The 19870-nt window shown below is 40.3% G+C and overlaps 1 protein-coding gene across 3 annotated transcripts in view; it reads right to left on the reverse strand.

The window, feature by feature from the left end:
- Nucleotides 1–19870, reverse strand: part of UIMC1 (ubiquitin interaction motif containing 1) — a 194844-nt gene that overhangs the window by 170564 nt on the left and 4410 nt on the right. Inside the window, exon 1 of one of the 3 annotated variants that reach the window (XM_067031941.1) lies at nucleotides 5219–5265. The exons of the other annotated variants lie outside the window; for them this stretch is intronic. The gene's annotated coding sequence lies outside the window, so the exon portion shown is untranslated. Of the gene's footprint in view, nucleotides 1–5218; nucleotides 5266–19870 lie in introns of those variants that run through there. 3 annotated transcript variants of the gene reach the window in all.

Genomic DNA, 19870 nt, shown 5'->3' on the forward strand with positions numbered 1-19870 from the left:
GAGGTTCTAGCCAAGACAATTAGAAAGAAATAAAAGGGACTTCCCTGGTAGCTCAGTGGTTAAGAATCTGCCTGCCAATGCAGGGGACACAGGTTCGAGCCCTAGTCCGGGAAGATCCCACATGCTGCAGAGCAACTAAGCTGGTGCATCACAACTATTGAGCCTGTGCTCTACAGCCTGCGAGCCACAACTACAGAAGCCCGCGCCCCTAGAGCCTGTGCTCTGCAACAAGAGAAGCCACCTCACTGAGAAGCCTGCACACTGAAACAAAGAGTAGACCACGCTTGCCGCAACTAGAGAAAGCCCATGCGCAGCAGTGAAGACCCAACGCAGCCAAAAATAAATTTATTTTTTAAAATGAAAAAGAAAAGAAAGAAATAAAAGCCATCCAGATTGGAAAGGAAGAAGTAAAATTATCTCCATTTGCAGATGCAATGAACTTGAATATAGAAATTCCTAAGGGATCCACTAAAAAAATATTAGAACTAATAAATAAGTTCAGCAAAGTTGTAAAAGTTCGGTAAACAAAAATAAACTATACTTCTGTACATTTGCAATGAATAATCTGAAAATGAAATTAAGAAAACAATTCCATTTACAATAGCATCATAAGGAATAAGATACTTAGGTATAACTTTAACAAAAGACATGTAGAACTTATACTCTGAAAACTGTAAAGTGTTGTTGAAAGAAATTTTAAAAGATCTAAATAATTAGAAAAACATCCCATGTTCATGATCAGAAGACTTAACACTTAATATGGCAATACTCCTAAATTGATCTACAGATTGAACACCATCTCTATCAGAATTCCAGTGGACTTCTTTGTAGAAATTGACAAGCTAACGCTGAAATTCATATAGAGAACCAAAAATAGCCAAAACAACACACCCTTCTATTTCAAACTTATTACACAGCAATGATAATCAAGACAGTGTGGTACTGGGAAAAGAACAGAAACACAGATCAATGGAATAGAATTGAGAAGCCAAAAATAAAACCATATATCTATGATCAATTTTTTAAAATAAATTTATTTAGTTATTTATCTATTTTTGGCTGCGTTGGGTCTTTGTTGCTGCACGTGGGCTTTAGTTGAGGCAAGCACGGGCTACTCTGTTGTGGTGCGCAAGCTTCTTATTGCTGTGGCTTCTTTTGTTACGGAGCACGGGCTCTAGGCACATGGGCTTCAGTAGCTGTGGCACACAGGTTCAGTAGTTGTGGCGCACAGGCTTAGTTGTTCCGTGGCATGTGGGATCTTCCCGGACCAGGGCTCGAACCCGTGTCCCCTGCATTGGCAGGTGGATTCTTAACCATGGTGCCACCAGGGAAGTCCCTCTATGATCAGTTTATTTCAACCCAGCCTTGGGACCAAAATTGGATGGTCCAAAGAAGATCACTGGGAAAAGACCAGTATTTTCAATAAATGGTGTAGGGACAACTGGTGTTGGACACTTATTTCACACAATATACAAAAAATTAACTCAAAATTGATCAAAGGCCCAAACTTAAGAGCTAAAACTATAAAACTCTTGGAAGACAACACAGGGGGGAATCTTCATGATCCTAGATTTGGCAAGGATACCTTGAATATGACATCGAAAGCACAGGCAACAAAAAATAAACTGACTTCATCAAAATTAAAAACTTTTGTGCATGAAAGGACACCATCAAGAGAGTAAAAAAACAACCCACAGAATGGGGAAAAAATTTTGCAATCTGATAAGGGGTTAATGTCCAGAATACATATATATTTTAAACTCTTACATCTCAATGACAACACCACACACAAACAACCCAATCCAAAAACAGACAAAAGTCTTGAATAGACATTTCACTAAAGATGATATACAAATGCCTAATATGCACATGGAAACATGCTCAACATTACTAGTCAAATCAAAACCACAGTGAAATACCACTTCACATCCATTAGGATGGTTGTTATAAAAAAAATGGGAAATAAAAAATGTTATCTAGGATATGTGGAGAAATTGGAGCCCTACTACATTGCTAGTGGGAATGTAAAACAGTATAGTCACTGTGGAAAACAGCTTGGTAGTCCCTTAAAGAGACAAACATAGAATTACCATACAATCTAGCAATTCCACTCCTTGGTGTATAACCCAAAGAATTGAAAGCAGGGATTCATGATATCCAAAATTTATAAAGAACTCACACAACTCAGTAGGAAAAAAGCAAACAATACAATTTTTAAAATGGTCAGAATATCTGAAAAAACATTTTTCCAAAGAAGACATATGGCCAGCAAGTACTTGAAAAGGTGCTCAATATCACTAATCATCAGGGAAATGTAAATCAAACCCACAATGAGAGATCACCTCACATCTGTTAAAACGGCTCTTATCAAAAAGACAAGTGATAAGTGTTGGTGAGGATGTGGATATATTGGAGCCCTGGTGTACTGTTGATGGGAATGTAGAATGGTATAACCACTGTGGAAAATAGTATCAAGATTCCTTAAAAAATTAAAAATAGTATTACCATATGATCCAGCAATTCCACTTCTAGTTATATACCCAAAAGAATTGAAAGCAAGGTCTCAAAGTAATATTTGTAAACCCGTGTTCATAGGCAGCATTATTTACAATAGCTAAAACATGAAAGCAACCCAAGTGTCCATTGACAGATGAATGGATAAGTAAAATGTAGTGTATACATACAATGGAATATTATTCGCCCTTAAAAAGGAAGGGAATCCGGACATATGCCACAACATGGATAAACCTTGAGGACATTAGGCTGAGTTAAATAAGCCAGATACAAAAAGACAAATACTATATGATTCCACTTCTATGAGGAACTTAAAGTAGTCAAAATCATAAACACAGAAAGTATAATGGTGATTGCCAGGGGCTAGGGGTAGGGGAAAATGGGAGGTTATTGTTTAATAGGTTTCAATTTTACAAGATGAAAAAAGATCTACAAATGATGGTGATAATGATCACACAGTATGAATGTTCTCAATACCACTGAACTGGACACTTAAAAATGGTTAAGATAGGGGAATTCTCTGACAGTCCAGTGGTTAGGACTCCATGTTCACAGTAAAGGGCCCGGGTTCAATCCCTGGTTGGGAACTAAGATCCCACAAGCCTCATGTCATGGCCAAAATAAATAAATAAAAATAATTTTTTTTAATGGTTAAGATAGGAAATTTTTTTGTGTGTGTGGTACGCGGGCCTCTCACTGTTGTGGCCTCTCCTGTTGCGGAGCACAGGCTCCAGACACGCAGGCTCAGTGGCCATGGCTCACGGGCCCAGCCGCTCCGCGGCATGTGGGATCTTCCCGGACTGGGGCACAAACCCGTGTCCCCTGCATCGGCAGGCGGACTCTCAACCACTGCGCTACCCGGGAAGCCCACAAGATAGGAAATTTTATGTTCTGTGTATTTTCCCACAAAAAAAAAAAAATTGGGAAAAAAACAAATATTCATTGTCTTCACCTCTAAACCTGTAATACATTCCTTATCTCTGTTAATGGCTTTACATACTATCTACCTATTCCCTCAAACTATAAGACTCCTGGGTGGGTCATAGAATCCTGACTTTAGAAATGCACTTAGGGCTTCCCTGGTGGCGCAGTGGTTGAGAGCCCGCCTGCCAATGCAGGGGACACGGGTTCGTGTCCCGGTCCGGGAAGATCCCACATGCCACGGAGCCACTGGGCCCGTGAGCCATGGCCGCTGAGCCTAAGCGGCCAGAGCCTGTGCTCCGCAAAGTGAGAGGCCACAACAGTGAGAGGCCTGCATACTGCAAAAAAAAAAAAAAAAAAAGGAATACACTTAGATCCACTCCCTCCTTTGCCTCTGCCTTGGTTCAGGTCCCTCGTATGTCATACCTGGAATATTGCAATAGCTTATGCACTATCACCAGCGTTATGTTCAAAACACTAATCCAATCCTATAATTTTTCTGCATAAAAACCTTTAATAACTCATCATTCCCCACAGAATAAGCACAGCTCTCTCAAAGTTTGCCCAGCATAACTTTCCAGGTTTAGCTCCTATCAATCCCTACACTAGGCTCCAGCTGCCATTCCACTGTCACACATACTGATGCCCTACCATCTGTTACACATAGTTTTCCCATTATCTAAAATTAACTTTCTCTCCTCCATATAAAGAATTCTTAATCATCCTCCAAAGCTCGGAATCAACATCTCCTCCTCTTACAGAACCTCCCTGATTCTCCATTCTAAGACATTTGGTTGCTTCTTCCATCAGTCAGTCAATAATAATTGAAGGCCAATTATGTGCCCTAATACAAGGTACTAAGGTTACAGTAAACAAGACAGGCCCAGGACCTAACAGTATAGTAGGGAATAAAAAATAATACAAAAAAATTACAATCCTGTTAAATGCTATGAAGGGAAATTATGGGAAAGTATGGAATATAAGCAGAGAACTTTGTCAGAAGCTATTAGGGAAGGTTTCCCTGAGGAAATATATTTAAGCTTTAAGCTGAAAGATAATCAGGAACCTAGAGCCAAAGATCAGTGCTTATTCATCATCATTTACCCAATTAATTATATTGAGTGTCTACTATGGGCCAGATGTTTTGGACATATCAAGGATCAAGAATAAAAATTCCCTGCCTTCCTAGTGCTTGTATTTCATTGATTACATTCTAATTCCTTCATTCATTTACTCAACAAATTTCTATTGAGCATACACCATCAGGCACTATGTCAAGTGGTAAGAATAAAATATGAACAATACACAAGTCCTTGCATAAGATTACTGTCAAGCTGATTCCAATCTTATATGGTGAATATAATTGCTAAGGCAATGTTGAAGAAGAAAAACAAAGCTTTAGGAAATATGCTACCAGACATTAGGATATATTATAAAGCTATAATAATTAAGACAGTGTGGGGAATTCCCTGGCAGTCCAGTGGTTAGGACTCAGTACTTTCACTGCCAGGGCCCAAGTTCAATCCCTGGTTGGGAAACTAAGATCCCCGCAAGCCTTGCGGCATGACCAAAAAAAAAGACAGTGTGGTTTTGGCACAAAGGTAGACAAGCAGAATATTGGTACAGAACAGAGAATCTGGAAATATACCCACACATCTATGGACATATAATATATGACAAAGTTGATACCTCAATGCAGTGGAGAAAGAACAGTCTTTTCAATAAATGGTGCAGGATCAGATTAATATACATATGGGAAAAAAACTGAAATCTTTCTTCCTACCTCACACCATACCCAAAAATCAATTCCAGGTGGTTTTTAATCTGTGAAAGGTAAAACAATACATTTTTAGAAGAAAACATAGGATAATATTTTCAAAACTTCAGAGTAGGCAAATATTTCTTAAATAAGGACACAAAGTGAGAGCCATAGAAAAATAGAAAAATGGACTATATTAAAATTAAGAACTTCTATTTGTAGGTCAATTATACTTCAAAAACAAACAAACAAACTTATAGAAAAAGAGATCAGATTTGTGGTTACCAGAGGCGGGGGTTGGGAGAGGGGGAATTGGATGAAGGCAGTCAAAAGGTACAAACTTCCAAGTATAAGACAAATAAGTAGTAGGGATGTGATGTACAACATGATAAATAGAATTAACACTGCTGGATGTTATATATCAAAGTTGTTAAGAAAGTAAACTCTAAGAGTTCTCAATAAAGGGAAGAAAAAATTTTTTTATTTCTTTAATTTTGTATCTATATGAGATGACAGATGTTCACAAAACTTACTGTGCTGGGCTTCCCTGGTGGCGCAGTGGTTGAGAATCCGCCTGCCGATGCAGGAGACACGGGTTCGTGCCCTGGTCCGGGAAGATCCCACATGCCGCGGAGCAACTAAGCCCGTGAGCCATGGCCGCTGAGCCTGTGCGTCCGGAGCCTGTGCTCCGCAACGGGAGAGGCCACAACAGTGAGAGGCCCGCATACCGCAAAAAAAAAAAAAAAAAAAAAAAAAACTTACTGTGCTAATCATTTCATGATGCATGTAAGTCAAACCATTATGCTGCATACCTTAAACTAATACAGTGCTACATGTCAATTATATCTCAACAAAGCTGGAAGACAAAAACTTCTATTCATCAAAATACATAATAGGACAGTGAAAAGTCAAGCAGCAGACTGGGAAAAGATATTTTACTGTGAAAAAAAAAAATATATATATATATATATATTCACCCACAAAGTATTTGTACACAGTGTCCTTCTCCTTGGGAGAAAGAAAAAGGCAGATAATCCAATAGAAAAATGGACAAAAGAGTTAAACATGTGCTTCACAAAACAGGATACCAAATGGCAAATAAACCTATGAAAGGGTAGTCAGCTGCATTAGTTACTATGTATGCAAATACTCCACCACAGGTAATTTTATTACATACCCACCATCATGACTAAAATGAAAAAGACAGACAATATCAAGTGTTGATGGGGATGTAGAACAAATGCTGCTAAGACTGTAAAATGGAAGCACTACTCTGGGAAACTATTTGGCAGTTTCTACTGAAGTTGAACATATGCATACCATATGACCCAGTGATTCCACTCCTAGGCAAATGAGCACAAAAGTTCACCAAAAGACACATACAAGAATATTCATAGGAGCAGTATACATAATAACCAAAAGCTGGAAACAAATCAAATATCCATTTGTGGTATAATGGGTAATTTATTTGTGGAATATAATACTACAGAATACTATATAGTAATGAGAATGAACAAACTACAACTGTATGCAATAATACTGATTATTCTCACAAATATAATATTGGGAAAGAGAGAGCAGACATACACATACAAACATACTGTATGATTCCATTTATATAAAGTTCAAAACAGGCAAAATTAATCTATGGCGTTAGAAATCAGATAGTCATTACCCTAGGGTGGTGAGGGAAGTATGAGAATACGACACAAGATAGGCTTCTTTCATGCTGGTAATATTCTGTTTCTGGATCTGGGTTCTGGTTACACAAGAGTGTTCACTCTGTGAAAATTAATCATCATACATTTATGATTTGTGCACTTTTCTGTATGTATATCATAATTTGATAAAAATTTACTTAAATGAGTAAAACAGGTATACATTTTTTTAAAACAGACATATATAGGGGCCTCCCAGGATATACTGCTAAGTAGAAAAGGCCAAATGCAAGTCAACAGAGACACAGAATAGATCCGTGGTTGCCTAGAGCTGGGAGTGGAGTGGGAGTGACATCAAAGTATGCAAGGTTTCTTTATGGGGTGATAGAAATGTTCTAAAATTATATCGCAGTGATGGTTGCACAATTCTGTGAATATACTAATAACCATTGAAGTGTATACTTTAAATGGTAAATGTTATGGTATGTAAATTATGCCTCAATAAAGCTTTTTTAAAAGATCAGATATACATAGTTTGCTACATTTTATATATAAGAAAAAGTAGGGCTTCCCTGGTGGCGCAGGGGTTGAGAATCTGCCTGCCAATGCAGGATACACGGGTTCGAGCCCTGGTCTGGGAAGATCCCACATGCCACAGAGCAACTAGGCCCGTAAGCCACAACTACTGAGCCTGTGCGTCTGGAGCTTGTGCTCCGCAACAAGAGAGGCTGCGACAGTGAGAGGCCCGTGCACCATGATGAAGAGTGGCCCCCACTTACCGCAACTAGAGAAAGCCCTCACACAGAAACGAAGACCCAACACAGCCATAAATAAATAAATAAATTTTAAAAATAAGTAGCAGAGAGAATATATATGTTTGCTTATATTTGCAAAAAATGATGAAAGGATAAATAAACAAAAATACTTTTAAAGAATAAGGACAAAGGGGTTGGAAGGAGGCAGGAATGGACAAAAGGCAGTTTTGACCTTTGCATTATTTATACACTTCACCTAGTCAAAGAAAAACTTAGGTTTTTTAGGAGTTTGGGATTAACAGACACAAACTACTATGTGTAAAATAGATAAACAGGGGCTGCCCTGGTGGCGCAGTGGTTAAGAATCTGCCTGCCAATGTAGGGGACACGGGTTCGAGCCCTGGTCCGGGAAGATCCCACATGCCACAGAGCAACTAAGCCCCTGCACCACAACTACTGAGCCTGTGCTCTAGAGCCTGCAAGCCATAACTACTGAAGCCTGTGCACCTAGAGCCTGTGCTCTGCAACAAGAGAAGCCACAGCAATGAGAAGCCCGCGCACTGCAACGAAGAGTAGCCACCGCTCACCGCAACTAGAGAAAGCCTGCGCGCAGCAACGAAGACCCAACGCAGCCAATAAATTAATTAATTAAATTTATTTAAATAAATAAAAATTTTTAAAATAAAATAGATAAACAACAAGGTCCTCCAGTATAGCACAGGAAACTATATTCAATATCCTGTAATAAACCATAATGGGAAATAAATAAATAAGCTACAAGGATATATTGTACAACACAGGGAATATAGCTAATATTTTATAATAACTATAAATGGAGTATAACCTTTAAAAATTGTGAATCACTGTGTTGTACACCTGTAACTTATATAATATTGTATATCAACTGTATCTCAATTTTTAAAAATTCCATCCCCTGGAGGGAAAAAGCCTAATTTTAAAAATTTCTTGGCTTCCCTGGTGGCGCAGTGGTTGAGAGTCCGCCTGCCGATGCAGGGGACACGGGTTCGTGTCCTGGTCCGGGAGGATCCCACGTGCCGCGGAGCGGCTGAGCCCGTGAGCCATGGCCGCTGGGCCTGCGCGTCCGGAGCCTGTGCTCCGCGGCGGGAGAGGCCACAGCAGTGAGAGGCCCGCATACCGCAAAAAAAAAAAAAAAAATTTCTTAAATTGAAAATAAATTAAATAAACTGAGTTTTAAATTGGTAACCACATAAAGAAAGGATTACTTCAAAGACTTTACAACACAGTATTTTGATTGCACATCCTAAGTGGGACACAATCCAAGAACAAAAAGATCTACAAAGATATTTTAAACTTTCCTCAGGAGTTTTATTGTTTGTAGTAATTTCAGATTTATCATTTTAGACTGTCTTTATATCGTAGGTTAAAGCAAAGAAATAATTATGTTAATGATATTAGGAATCAACATTTTCAATGAGAGAAATATACTATTTAAATTATATGTAATATATATAACTTAAAAATCGGGACTTCCCTGGTGGCAGAGTGGTTAAGAATCTGCCTGCCAATGCAGGGGACATGGGTTTGAGCCCTGGTCCAGGAAGATCCCACATGCTGCGGAGGAACTAAGCCCGTGTGCCACAATTACTGAGTCTGCACTCTAGAGCCCATGAGCCACAACTACCAAGCCCGTGCACCTAGAGCCTGTGCTCCGCAACAAGAGAAGCCACCATAATGAGAAGCCTGCACACCACAACGAAGAGTAGCCCCCACTGACCGCAATGAGAGAAAGCCCGCACACAGCAACGAAGACCCAATGCAGCTAAAAATAAATAAATTTTTTAAAATAAATAAAAATAATACATAAGGAAACCAAATAAAAATACCCTAATGTTAAAATTGAATGGATAATACCAATATGAACTAATTATTTTTAATGTGTATCTTTAAATTCTATCCACCAAAATGGACTAGAAGCAATGTCTCCACATTAACAAAAGGTTTTCTATCATCCAGGTTGTGGTGTCTAAAATCATTCCCCACTAAAACTGAACAAACAACACAGGGCTCCTTAAAAGAATGTCTGAATCAAAGTCTGGTACATGGAAAAGCACAAGATGAATCTGGAGCAAAAGAAAAAAGAACTGTTGGAATGATATCAATCAGAGGCCAGATTTATGAATGTTTGAGGCTCAAAAAGAATAATTCCTTTTCCCTTCACCCTCTTCCATTCCATCCACCATCTTTCCCCTCCTTTCCTGAACAATTCAGTTCTAAAGCAATTAGTTGGTACAAAACAAGATAGGCATTTGTACCTGGGATGAGAAGAGCTACACAAACCAAGAATGTAATGATGGAGCCTTTGAAGGGGTAAGGAGAGTGTCCATGTGAGAGAGTTGCCAGGTGAGGAGAGTAGAATCCATAATGGGGTAAAAAGAACATCCTGGCAGAACAGCAGCCTAGAGCAAAGTATCAGAGCCTGACCAGTGTGAGCAGTTTGTCCACAAAGGGGGCCAGCCCAGCTTGAGATGTCAGAGCCTGACTGGAGTGAGGAAGTTTCCCCCAAGGAGGGGCAGCCCATTTTGGGATACAGAGTCTGAACAGGGTAAGAAAAGGTAAAACACCATGGGATGTATTAGTGCCCTAGCTCTGTTTACTGAGAAGGCCAGGGAGCACCAACACCCCAATGACAATAAGCACACCCAGTGCCCAGTCTGTGGCTACTAAATACCATTCTCCACGAAAATGATCTAAGATTCTTTGGAGAAATGGCTGACTCCATTCCATTATATGGCTGGAACAGGTAGGGTACGAGATGAGCCTGGAGCATCTTGTTATGCCAAAAAGCAAAAAAAAAATGAGCAAACTGTGAAAAGGACAAAGGAGCCAGCTCAAAGGGACTCCCACTGGCCAAATCTGGGAAAATCTGAGCATCAAAATAAATAATAGGAACTGATTATAACCCACTGAATAAAATAGGAAACCATGAGCCCATTTGTATATAAATGAATAAAGTCTGATGAAGAACAGGATATTTATACAAGGCTTCAAAGTAATTTCCCACAATATACTTATTGATTACAAGCAATACACTTATTGATTATAAACTACAAGACTAATTTTGCATCATCAGTAATAAGATATATCAAGGTTGTACACTATGTGAAAGGATACAATGATAACACAGCATCACGTCTCTAATATTTCTACTAGAGATGCATAATCTGAGAAAATACCAAACTAAAACTGAAGAACATTCCATAAAATAACTGGCCTGTAATCTTCAAAAGTGTCAGGGTGATGAAACATAATGAAAGTCTAAGGAACTGTTTCAGAGGGAAAGAAATGAAACATATGACAACTAAAAGCAACACATGATTCTAAACTGGATCCTTGGGCTTCCCTGGTGGTGCAGTGGTTGAGAATCCGCCTGCCGATGCAGGGGACACGGGTTCGTGCCCCGGTCCGGGAAGATCCCACATGCCGCAGGGCGGCTGGGCCCGTGAGCCATGGCCGCTGAGCCTGCGCGTCCGGAGCCTGTGCTCCGCAACGGGAGAGGCCACAACAGTGAGAGGCCCGCGTACCACAAAAAAAAAAAAAATCAAATAAACTGGATCCTTTTGCTACAAAGGACATTATGGGGACATTTGGCAAAATTCAAATAGCTAATTTCCTGATTCTGATGGTTGTATTTTGGTTATTTGGGAGACTATCCTTGTTTGTATGAAATACCACCAAGGTTTTGAGAAGGATGAGACATCAGATCAGCAACTCCTCTCAATAGTTCAAAAAAGGTTCTTTGTACCATGCTTACAACTTTCCTACACATTTTGGATTGTTTCAGAAGCGGGAGAGGATTAAATCAAGGATTCTGTTAATTAAAGATTAAAACACCTTGAATCAATGAAAAAAATCAATTATTCCCTAACACTACTTTTCAAAAAACAGAAAAAAAAACATTTCTGCCCAAAGTAGATGTTTAAGAAGTTCTTACTTTAAAAATTAGTAATTAGGGCTTCCCTGGTGGCGCAGTGGTTGAGAGTCCGCCTGCCGATGCAGGGGACACGGGTTCGTGCCCCGGTCCGGGAAGATCCCACGTGCCGCGGAGCGGCTGGGCCCGTGAGCCATGGCCGCTGAGCCTGCGTGTCCGGAGCCTGCGCTCCGCAACGGGAGAGGCCACAACAGTGAGAGGCCCGCGTACCGCAAAAAAAATAAATAAATTAAAAAAAAAAAAAAAAATTAGTAATTAAAAGTAAGGAGTTAAGCATCTATACCCCTGTCACAGTAGGAAATACATTTCAGGGTAACTTAATAGTCCCAGTTAATTGAAGGAAAGCTCTACCACACAGTAGTATGCCACCTAATAAAGCACAGAAGGAATAAAATATAAGTTTACAAATCCAAATTAAATTATTGACTCAGCAAGGCTTATCAACTGATGTTTAAACCATTATGTGAATGGTTGCTAGAGAATTGTATAAGCATTGAATGCCAAAAAACACCACAAAGATACTTTCTGATCACAAGGGAGGAAAAAAGTACATAATGGAGAGATCAAACTGCTACCACCATAATCCAGTGGTCAATCTTAGCTTCACTATTGGTGAAATAACCAGATATTATGTTATTACATTTTTCAGATGTGATTCAACATGAATCATACAACATTTCCTAAGATGTAGTCTAGCCAGCATGTTTAACTTAAATACACTAAGTGTTTAGATATAACTTACAGTTAAAGGAAAACAGCCAATAGAGATAAAAGCTACACATCACCACAAAAAAGCCACCAATGCATCTCAAACTATATGTGACGGAGGACAAGATTTGTTTTGTGTGTTAATTTCCAACCCTTACAGCCTGGTCTTAGTGTGCATGACTAGTGTGCAGCTTGTACCACATGTACTTCACCACAAAAGTCCAACAACATGTGAAATGGACTATACCCTGACAACCCACTGATTGTGCCACTGGATACTGTGGCAACAACAAATTTGCTAAAAAAAACTTATAGATGCTTCCCCTCAATTTCTCTACTTACTACCTTAGTATATAGATAGTTAAGAAGAGCTCATGGACCATCACCAGACCACAAACCATATACATTGATTTTTTTTTTTTTTTTGGCCCATACACCACATTGGCTTGTGGGATCTCAGTTCCCTGACCAGGGATTGAACCCGGGCCACAGCAGCGAAACTGCAGAATCCTAACCACTAGACCACCAGGGAACTCCCTCACAAACCATATTTTTAGATAAACTGTTTTTTAGAACAGCTTAGATTCACTGAAGGATTGAGCAGAAGATAAAGAGATTACCAATCCTTTTTTTTTTTTTTTTTTTGGCCACACGGCATACAGGATCCTAGTTCCCCAACCAGGGATCAAACCCATGCCCCTTTCATTGGAAGCATGGAGTCTTAACCACTGGACTGCCAGGGAAGTCCCTACCAATCCATATTTTAAACATCATTTTCCTAGGAGAAAGGGCAAAACTGAAGAAGACCAGTCCTAATACACAGTAAAACCAAGAATCCACAGCATCAAGGTAACATGCCAATATCTTATCTTCTTGCCAGGAAAAAATCTAAACCCTCTTGGGAGTAAGATAATATAAACAAAAACATCTCACATTTTTTCCCCCACAATGTCCCATACAATGAAAACTTATGAGACATGCTAAAAAAAAAGAATAAAACAAACACTAGAAATACATTTCTATTCAACAAATGAGTCAGATAGGGAATTCCCAGGCAGTCCAGTGTCTAGGACTCCATGCTTTCACTGCCGAGGACCCAGGTTCAATCCCTGGTCGGGGAACTAAGATCCTGCAAGCCGAGCGGTACAACCAAAAACAAACATACACCAAGTGAGTCAGATATTGAGAATTGTCAGAAAGAGACTTTAAAATAACTATTATTAAAATGTTCAAGAGAATAGAAGAAATGGTGACAGATGGTAACTAGACTTATCATGGTGATCATTTTGAAATATATACCAAATATCAAATCACTATGTTATATACTGGGAACTAATATAGTGCTATAGGTCAATTATACTATTGGCTATGTCTTATGATAGCCATGTGTTGGCTATCGTAAATATACTATTTATGATAGCCAAGACATGGAAACAACTTAAGTGTCCATCAATAGATGAATGGATAAAGAAGATATGGTACATATATACAATGGAATACTAATCAGCCATAAAAAAACAAATGAGGGCTTCCCTGATGGAGCAGTGGTTGAGAGTCCGCCTGCCGATGCAGGGGACACGGGTTCATGCCCTGGTCCAGGAAGATCCCACATGCCGCGAAGCAGCTGGGCCCGTGGGCCACGGCCGCTGAGCCTGTGCGTCTGGAGCCTGTGCTCTGTGACGGGAGAGGCCCACGTACCAAACAAAAACAAAAACAAAAAAATGAAATAGTGCCATTTGCAGCAACATGGATAGACAGACCTAGAGATTATCATACTAAGTGAAGTAAGTCAGAAAGAGAAAGATAAATACCATATGATATCACCTATATGTGGAATCTAAAATACGACACAAATGAACTTATCTTCAAAACAGAAACAACTCACAGACATAAAGAACAGACTTGTGGTTGCCAAGGGGGTGGTGGGGAGGGACGGATTGGGAGTATGGGATTAGCAGATGTAAACTATTTTATAGAGAACAGATAAACAACAAAGTCCTACTGTATAGCACAGGGAACTGTACTCAATATCCTGTGATAAAACATAATAGAAAAGAACATGAAAAAGAATGTATATATATGTGTAACTGAATCACTTTGCTGTACAGTAGAAATTAACACAACATTGTAAATCAACTATACTTCAATAAAAAAATTTTTTTTTAATCTCAGAGAGGGGGCTTCCCTGGTGGCGCAGTGGTTGAGAGTCTGCCTGCCAATGGAGGGGACACGGGTTCGTGCCCTGGTCCGGGAAGACCGGCACTGGACCTGGTGGTCCAGTGGTAAAGAATCTGCCTTCCAATGCAGGGGACGTGGGTTCAATCCCTGGTCAGGGAACTAAGATCCCACATGCCACGGGGCAACTAAGCCCACGCACCTCAACTAGAGAGCCCATGTGCCATAAACCACAGAGCCCATGCACTCTGGAGCCCGCATGCCACAACTACAGAGCCCGTGCACCCTGGAGCCCACCCGCCACAACTAAGACCCAAAGCAGCCAAAAATAAGAAATAATTAATTTTTTTAAAAAAGAAATATAAGAAGCAAAAAATAACAGAACCAAAAAGAAAAGTAGGGCTTCCCTGGTGGCGCAGTGGTTGGGAGTCCGTTTACCAATGCAGGGGACAAGGGTTCGAGCCCTGGTCCAGGAGGATTCCACAAGCTGCGGAGCGGCTAAGCCCGTGCACCACAACTACTGAGCCTGCACTCTGGAGCCCATGAGCCACAACTACTGAGGCCACGTGCCACAACTACTGAAGCTCGTGTGCCTAGAGCACATGCTCTGCAACAGGAGAGGTCATTGCAATAAGAAGATCGCGCACCGCAGTGAGGAGTGGCCCCCGCACGCCGCAACTAGAGAAAGACCACGCAGCTGCAAAGACCCATCACAGCCAAATATAAATAAATAAAATAAATAAATTTATTAAAAAAAAGAAAAGTAGACAAATCCACAATCATTGTTAGAGACTTGAACACACACACGCCCCTCAGTAATTGAGAACTAGTCAAAACTCAGTAAGGATATAGAAGATCTGAATACACTATCAATTACATTGACATAATTGAATATTTATACAACACTATACCTATCAACTGCAAAATATGCATTCTTTTCAAATACAAATGAAATGTTCACCAAATTGACCACATGCTGGGCTGTAAAACAAATCTCAACAGTCTTCAAAAGACTGAAGTCTTATACAGTGTATTCTCTGATCACAATAAATTAATAAGAAATTAACAAGAAATCAAGAGAGGAGATTTCCCTGGTGGTCCAGTGGGTAACACCCTGAGCTCCCAATGCAGGGGGCCTGGGTTCGATCCCTGGTCAGAGAACTAAGATCCCACAAGCCGCGTGATGTGGACCAAAAAAAAAGGCATATAAAGAAAAAAAGACATTAAATTCCCTAATACCTAAAAAATATCTACTTCATGGAGGATGCTTAATAAATGCTTAATGAATTTAAAAGTAGGGCAAAATTAAGGATAGATGAGAAGGTGTAACATACTTCTAACATCATTTACACCAACTAGGTTGGCAAAAGCTAAAGAAGTCGGACAGTACCAAGTGCTGGAGAGAATGAAAATCAATGGAAAAGCTTACAGTTTGCTGATGAGAATATAAATTGATACAACCACTTTAGAAAACAATTTGGCATTAGCTTATAAAGTGTAACATTCATATACCCTACCACCTGACAATTCAACTCCTAGGTGTGAACCCTAAGAAGCTCCTGCCCAAGTGCCCCAGGAGATAATTATAAGAATGTTAATAGTAGCTCTGCTCACTATAGCAAAAACTGGAAACATCTCAAATGTCCATCAATAGTAGAAAAGATAAGGCAATTATGGTATATCCACACAGTAAAATATTAACCCACGGTGAAAATGAATGAACCATAGTTGCCTGCAACAACATAGATCTTAGAAACTTAGTGTTGAATGAAAAAGGAAAATCACAGAAAAAAATACAAACAGTATGATACCATGCTTATGAAGCTCAAACACAAACAAAATTAAACAATATGTTGTTTAGGCATATAAGTAATTTATTTATTTATTTATTTATTTATTTATTTTTGGCTGCGCCGGGTCTTAGTTGCAGCAGGCGGGATCTTCGTTGCGGCACACAGACTCTTCGTTGTGGCATGCAAGCGGGATCTAGTTCCCCGACCAGGGGTCAAACCCAGGTCCCCTATATTGGGAGCACAGAGTCTTACCCACTGGACCACCAGGGAAGTCCCTATAATTTTTTTAAAGCAAGGAAATTACATATACAAAATTCAAAATAATGGTTAGAAAGAGATGGGGTGATAGATAATGTTCTAACTCAGATTGGATGATGACTTCATGAGTGTTCATTATATTTTCATTCTTTATAATTTATATGTAATGTTTTATATGTATTAAATATGAACTTAAAATATTTTTTAAATAAGGAAAAAGCAGTAGAAAGGGTGATAGGAGCATGGAGAAATGAGTTGTTTACTTCTTCCTAGAAGAGAGGAGAAGTCAAGGAGAATTTCATCTAGTAGGTGTGTCAGGGGTTCCCAGGTTCAGTGATTCACTAGAAGACCTCACAGGACTCAGAGTATAATTGCACTCACAGCTATGATATATTATAGCCAAAAGATACAAATAAAAATCAGCGAAGGGAAAGGGTGCATGGGGCAAGGTCCAAAGGAAACCAGGCACAAGCATCCAAGAGTCCCTTCCCAGTGGAGTCACACAGAATATAATAAATTCCTCCAGCATGACTATAATACCACTTGTGAAGTGTTGTCTACCAGGGAAACTTGCCAGAGCCTAGGAATCCAGGGTTTTTATCAGGGGTTAGTCATGTAGGCACTCTCTGCCTACCATGTACCAAAATTTCAGACTCCCAGAAGGAAGGCAGGTGTTTAGCATAAACCATATTGCTAGCACAGTTTAGGCTCAGTGATCCACTCCTATATGTTAGGGTAGTTAGGAACCCTCTTGAAATCCAAATTCCCAGATGCTAGCCAAAGGCCAACCTTGAAAGCAGGATTTTCAAAGGATAGCACTCTCAGTCCTGCTTTATCAACTTTTTTCTGCACAGTAAGTAATACTGTGGCTGATACTTGAGGTGAAACTTCAAGAAGTATGTCAAATGGACAAGGTAATATGGTGGAAGGGCATTAAAGGTAAAGGTTAAAAGGTATGAAAAGATGCCCCAGTCGGGGAACAAACCACAGCGCTGAAGTCCTTTCAATATGGGTGGAGCACAAGGTGCTTGGGAAAATATCAGAAGAAGGAAGTGGAGAGGGAAAGAGTCAGATTATAATGGGCCTCTTACACCACAGTGGGACATTTAACTTTGTCCTGCAAACGATGGGGAGTCATTAAAGTACTGTAGGTTAGGGAGTATAGTACAATGCCTGGCTGAAACAGACTGCTTGTGTCCTCCCAAAATTAAAATGCTGAAATCCTAAACCCCACTGTGATGCTATTAAGAGGTGGGCCCGGGGCTTCCCTGGTGGCGCAGTGGTTGGGAGTCCGCCTGCTGATGCAGGGGACACGGGTTCGTGCCCTGGTCCGGGAGGATCCCACATGCCGCGGAGCGACTAAGCCCGTGAGCCATGGCCGCTGGGCCTGCGCGTCCGGGGCCTGTGCTCCGCAGCGGGAGAGGCCACAGCAGTGAGAGGCCCGCATACCGCAAAAAAAAAAAAAAAAAAAAAAAAAAAAAAAAGGAAAAAAAAAAAAAGAGGTGGGCCCTTTGGGAGGCAAATAGGTGATCAGGGTGGTGCCCTCATTAATGGGATTAATGCCCTTATAAAACAGACCCTAAGAGAGCTAGCTCCCTCACCCTCTCTGCCATGTGAGGACAGAGGGAGATGGCTATCTATGAACCAGGAAGAAGGTCCCCACCAGACACCAGAGCTGCCAGCACTTCAATCTTGGACATTCCAGCCTCCAGAACTATGAGAAATAAATGTTTGTTATTTAATCTACTCAATCTATGGTATTTTGTTATAGCAGCCCAAATGGACTAAGACACTGGCACATAATGTAGTAGGTCCTAAGTAAATCCTGTTGATTTCATGTGACTTAAACTACTATGCCAGTTCAATATCTATACAGATTTCTTGGCAATCCTTCAGTAGAGATGGTGGAACTTCATCGATCATTTTAGGTCACTCTAGATTTCCTTAGATACATTAAACTAGACTACATCACTCTGATCCATAATCAAATGCACAGACTATTAACTGAAACTGGTTCTAGGAATTGTGGGATCTAAAACTGGTTCTAAAAAAGCAGGATTTAGGGGGCTTCCCTGGTGGTGCAGTGGTTAAGAATCCACCTGCCAATGCAGGGGACACGGGTTCGAGCCCTGGTCTGGGAAGATCCCACATGCTGCAGAGCAACTAAGCCCATGCACCACAACTACTGAGACTGCACTCTAGAACCTGAGAGCCACAAGCCTGTGCTCCACGACAAAGAGAGGCCACCGCAATGAGAAGCCCGCACACTGCGACAAAGAGTAGCCCCCACTCGCCGCAACTAGAGAAAGCCCACATGCAGCAACGAAGACCCAACACAGACAAAAATAAATAAATAAAATAAATTTTTTTAAAAAAAACAGGATTTAGGTGATAGAGTCTTCACCAAGACGGAGACTAAAACGTTGTATCAATTTGTTAAATTACCAGGAAAATGTAGCTTTCAGAATAAACTGGTAACAACTACCATTTATTATGTGCCAGGCAATGTGCTAAGTAGTTTATGGAGATTGTTTTGGTTAATCTTCACAACCACCATTTAAGATGGGTATCATTTTCTCACTTACAGATGAAGAAGCAGACTCATAAATGTGAAATAATTTACCTAAGGTCACATAGGTCATGGGTGCAGAATGGAGCAGTTGATGTCAAGCTGAGTACCTCACAGCTTTAACTGACTGCCTGTTTATCTTCTCAGAGATTATTGGGGTTAATCTCCATCCTGCTTGCCTCAGACATAATCCAGGTCCAGAACATCATAGTCATCCGTTGCACATCATATCGCTCTGAATATCCACCCCTCCTTCCCCAAGGCAACTTGGCAGGACCTAAAATGGTTGAAATCCCTAGACTGCCACTAGAGTGATGAGAAGAAGCAGTCTTATCTGTTTACTCTAACTTGCCATACAGATATGCTCATTTTTTAAGTGGGCTATGTATGACATGGAAAAAGTTGGGAAGCTCTACTTGATTCCAGTCTAATCCTCCTCCTCTCAAAATCCTCTGGAAATCCCAATCTATGATCAGCAAACTCCACTATACCCTCAATCTGTCCTTGGAAAGTCACTTTATTAAAACTTGGCATCTCCTGAAGACACTGCTTCCCTGTATGCAGCCCTGAAGACACTGTAATAAAAATGACCCAGCCTGAGAAATAGACTACGATTGTAGCAAAGATGTACCCCCGCAGAGTGAAGGCAAGTCGTTTTCTACAGGCAGCTGTTTTTCACAATTTCCCTCAGGAGCACCCATGCTGTTCTGGATTAATCTCAGGTTCGAATCAAATAACACTTGTTCATATCCTGTTAGTAAAACCTAATCTATGGCCACTTGTAACAGCT

The sequence above is a fragment of the Kogia breviceps genome, chromosome 4 (genome assembly GCF_026419965.1).
Source record: "Kogia breviceps isolate mKogBre1 chromosome 4, mKogBre1 haplotype 1, whole genome shotgun sequence".
Taxonomy (NCBI): Eukaryota; Metazoa; Chordata; class Mammalia; order Artiodactyla; family Physeteridae; genus Kogia; species Kogia breviceps.